The sequence below is a fragment of the Vicugna pacos genome, chromosome 13 (assembly GCF_048564905.1).
Source record: "Vicugna pacos chromosome 13, VicPac4, whole genome shotgun sequence".
Classification (NCBI taxonomy): domain Eukaryota; kingdom Metazoa; phylum Chordata; class Mammalia; order Artiodactyla; family Camelidae; genus Vicugna; species Vicugna pacos.
This window is the reverse complement of record NC_132999.1, coordinates 27,376,028-27,380,656: the sequence shown is the minus strand read 5'-3', so window position 1 is coordinate 27,380,656 and position 4,629 is coordinate 27,376,028.

The window sequence follows — 4,629 nt, the reverse complement described above, 5'->3', positions numbered from 1 at the left end:
ATGTACTAATTAGATATTCTTTGGTTATAGATGTAACTTTGAAAATAAGGAGAATAAAACTGTTACTCTCCATTTATGGATGAGGAAACAGAGACTCAGATTTTGTAATACTTTCTCAGTGGCACTGAAAGCCCATGGCTAGCTGCTGACTGTGTCTCAGGTTTCCTGATTTCTGCTTTGGTGCTTTTTTCCCTCATGGATCTTACAATATCAAAACTAGTAAAAATACTTAGAAATCATTTAGCTCAGGGATGGCAAACAGATTTTTTTTTTAACTTCATGTGCCAGCTCTGGTCTACTTGTACCAATTGCCTAAAGCAATGTGTTGTGTCCTGCTTATGGGGAAAGGGTGCTGTGATTGATTATAATGTCTGCATGGGCTTTGGATGGGTGAATGAGGGTGGTACTCACTCTACCTCATCTAGTCCAACTCTCTCATTTAATCAACAACAAAAAATGAACTTCAAGGAAGGGAAATGACTCACTCAGGGTTATACAATGAACTAAGGGCAGAGCTGGGACTAATGATTTTTCTCACTTCAGTCCAGCTCCCACAACCACCAATCAGACTTAACTATTTAAATATCCTTTTTCTAGGGAACCCTCATACACTGTTGATGGGAATGTAATTTGGTGCAGCCACTGTGGAAAACTGTATGGAGGGTCCTTAAAAATACAAAGATAGAATTACCATATGACCCAGCAATTCCACTTCTGGGTATATATCTGAAGAAAACAAAAATACTAATTTGAAAAGATACATGCACCTCAATGTGCATAGCTGCCTTATTTACGTAGCCAAGATATGGAAGCAACCTAAGTGTCCATCAACTGATGACTGGGTAAAGATGATGTGGTATATAAACAATGGAATGCTACTCAGCCATAATAAAGAATGAAATTTTGCCATTTGCAACAACATAGATGGACTTGGAGGATATTATGCTTAGTGAAATAAGTCAGAGAAAGAGAAATACTGTAGGATATCACTTAAATGTAGAATCTGAAAAATAAAACAAACTAGTGAACACAACAAAAAAGAAACATAGTCACAGATATAGAGAATAAACTAGTGGTTACCAGTTGGGAGAGGGAAACAGGGAGGGGCAAGGTAGGGATAGGGGATTAAGAGGTACAAACTACTAAGTATAAAATACATAAGTGACAGGGATATATTGTATAATGCCAGGAATATAGCCAATATTTTATAATAACTATAAATGGAGTATAACCTTTAAAAATTGTGAACCACCATTTTGTACACTTGAAACATATACATAGTATTGTGCATCAGCTATATCTCAATTTAAAAAATCCTTTTTCTTACTTCGGCAGGATTTCCATTGTTTAAGTGGAAATCATTGAGGCATCCTAGAACACTGAAGACCATAGGTTTTAATCTCAGCTATGATGCTGTGTAGCATTAAACACATTGGCTAATCTTGTGTTTACGGATACATCAGCTTCCCCTCGATATCTCCTGTATCTCAAAGAAACTGGACGGTTTAAGCATTGTGAACTTGATGTTGCTGAGGAAATGTCAGCCAAGAAGGTTAAAATGAAAGAGACACCATGGCATAGACTAAGCAGGGACCTTGACAGGCGGCTTGAGTTGGTAAACTCAAGCTCTCAGTGTGTTTCAAGGCTGTTAGCTGGAGAGGAAAGAAGAATGGCTAGATTTGCACTTTGCAAGAAGTAAACCAAGGGAAGCAATCCTTTTACCTCTCAGGTTACAGAACTCTGGCTTGATTTTTCACATGTGACTGGGCGTTGGATAGAATCCCATTTCCCAGGGGCGCTCGGCCATCTGTGGGTGAGGCAGGGTTGCTCTCAAACCTTCAGTTTGGGAAGGGGAGCCGTGACCCATGCTGACACAGCACACTCAGGCTGGCTCTTTCAGTCAGCTGTAGCGTCCTTGGGCCCTGGGATGTATGCACAGTTTGCAAACTGTAAAGCACTGTGCAAATGACAAGTAGCACTCCCATGGGCTGAACAACAACATAAATTATATTTGCACTATTTAGAAGGGGCCTTGGGAAAGAAGAGGGTGTCGGTGGAAATTCTGCTTATCAATGACAGTGAGCTGGTATTTGAATTGTATACTGGGTCTTCTAGCAGAAATGTTATAAACCATAAATGCAGGACCAGATCATAAACGTTAGTTTTTATGGGTTAGTATTACTACTGCCCTAAAAGTTAATGGTCTAATTTTTAAAATACTCCTTGGCATTTCAAAGTTGATAAAGTCCTTTCACATATATCATCCTGTTGATTTTCCACAAGTGGAACGGGGTGTTCTCCCTATTTTAGAGAAGAAGAAACAGAAGCTCAGAGAAGCTGAGTGGCAGGTGGAAGGACAGGTGGTGAATCACTGGAGAGGCTGGGACTTGACCTGGAGCCTTGGGTGCTGAGCCCAGCAGTATTTCTGTCTCACGGTGGCAGCCTTTGAAGATATTATGTGTGGTTACCTGGAGTCCTGAGGGAGGAGTGGAGGTCAAGGCCAGGGGAGAGGCACGTGTGGTTAGAGCAGTTGGACATGTTGGACTGGGGGTGGGCTTGTGTTGGTGGAGGGCTGGGCAGGCAGGATTTTGGGACTGAAGGACCCATCACAACCAGGAGACTGGTTTGTTATCAGCTGTTTATCGAGTTTTTACTTTGGACCAGGCATTGTGGTACAGGCTTGATGTGCATAACCTCATTTAATTTATAGTAAACAGTGTTATGTTTAGGATGTGGGGCCTGAGTCGGGAAGGCCGAACACCTTGCCCAAAGTCGCACAGGAGGGATGAGGCCCAGGTTAGAAATCTGGTGAATCAGCTCTGAAGCCTGTGCATGTGATCACACATGATGCTAGAATTGTGTGATCCCAGGAGGTGCAGTTTTGGGAAATAAACTTGTAAATGTAGGCTGGGGCCAGTTGGGGCAGCTCTGAGATGCCAGATTAAGGAGCTTTGTGCCTTGTCTTGTCGGCAGCCAGGAGCCACCAGATGGCAAGGGAGAGCAGCAGTCTGTCCTCCCTTCCTGAGTCAAATGGAAATTTTCTTTGTAAGTCAAGTGGGTGCAGACATGGTGCCATTTCCATAGGCTGTCATGCTGCTTCATCCCCCGCTGAAAAGGGGGCCACGGTTCCTGCTTTACCTTAATTAAAAAAAAATCATTTAAGAGCCTCTTAAATTCTAAAGCCATTCCTGCCGAGAGCTTGGCGAGGGTCCTGCGAGGATGCAGAGAGACAGCCCTTGGCCCGGCTGACTCTGGTCTCTCTCTCTGGCCAATGGCCTCAGTATAGCTGTTCCCCAGGGTGTGCACTTTTGGCATCAGCAACTTACTTCATGTGCCCCTAAATAAACCTTGCAGATTTAAATGCTCCCACGGGGCCTGTCTGGAGAGAAGAGTGTTCCTGAAACAAAACCTCAGATGACGCTTATACATCTCCGGCTCATCAGTCATGCTGACGAGGGACTGAATTCCCCAGTGCCTGTGCAGGCGGTCATTGCTGATGCCACAGGGGCCTGGCTGGGACTCCTTGCTGCCTCATACATCAGAGCGGAGGTGGCTGTGAGGGGATGTGGAAGCTTGCCGGGACCTTTAGGTGAGCAGTGACGTAAGATGATGTGCTATGATGGGATGGAGTGGCTCAGTCAAGATGTGCCCAGGTGTGTCCTTCACGGGAGGTGTGGCTTCATATTTGTGGCCCTTCCACCCCCATCAGATAGAGTAGGACATATCTGTCTATTGCTTTATACTTTATAAGTGTTGTCTGCATACATGAGCTCAGTGAATTTTCATGCAGCCACGTTGGGAAGTACAAATTATCTGAAATTTATAGGTCAGAGCATCAAGCCTTAGAAGATGTCTCCTGGACAAATCTGAGTGTCGTACCCTCCTTCTTTCCCCTACAAATGTGTTATCAGGTGAAACTGGATTTGAATGACTACCACCTCAGGCACAATGGAGAGCAATCCTTAGGAAGACACCGTGGTGTGCTGCTTAGCTGAGGGGCTGTATGATGGTTAGCTGTCATTTGTTCTTGCAGATCCATTCTCTTCTCTGCTGTTCTCTGCACCCTGGCAAATTGACTGTAACAGATCGTGTCTGTGGGTTCCAGTGCCTTTTGGCATCTGGTTGGGTTCAGCCAATTGTTGGCACTGGCAGGGGGTTCTCTCAGCCAGGAGGCCATGTATTGCTCAAGGTCTCGGCAGCCTTGCTGCCCCTAACCCCAGGGCACTGTACTCCCCTTGTTGGTTTCCTTGAACTTGGCTCTCATCTTAAAAAAGAGCCTCCTGGAGGAAGGGTGTAGCTAAAGTGGTAGATTGTGTGCTTAGCATGCATGAGGTCCTGGATTCAATCCCCACTACCTCCGTTAAAAACATAAAAAAAAAAAAACCTAATTACCTCCCCCTCCAAAAAAAACAAAAGAGCCCCTTCATCCTCTCCCCACCCCCATCACAGATTTAGTGTACCACCTGTATCTCCTGAGAACCCGTACAGCTCAGTAAATAGATTGTGAACTTGGAAAGGTTGTTGGTCACATGCATTAAAGTGGGTATTGAGTGTAAATGTCTGATATTGGTCTGTGGGTTGGGTAAGGATGGGCTGTGTCTGTCTAGGCACTAATTGGTGGAATTATCT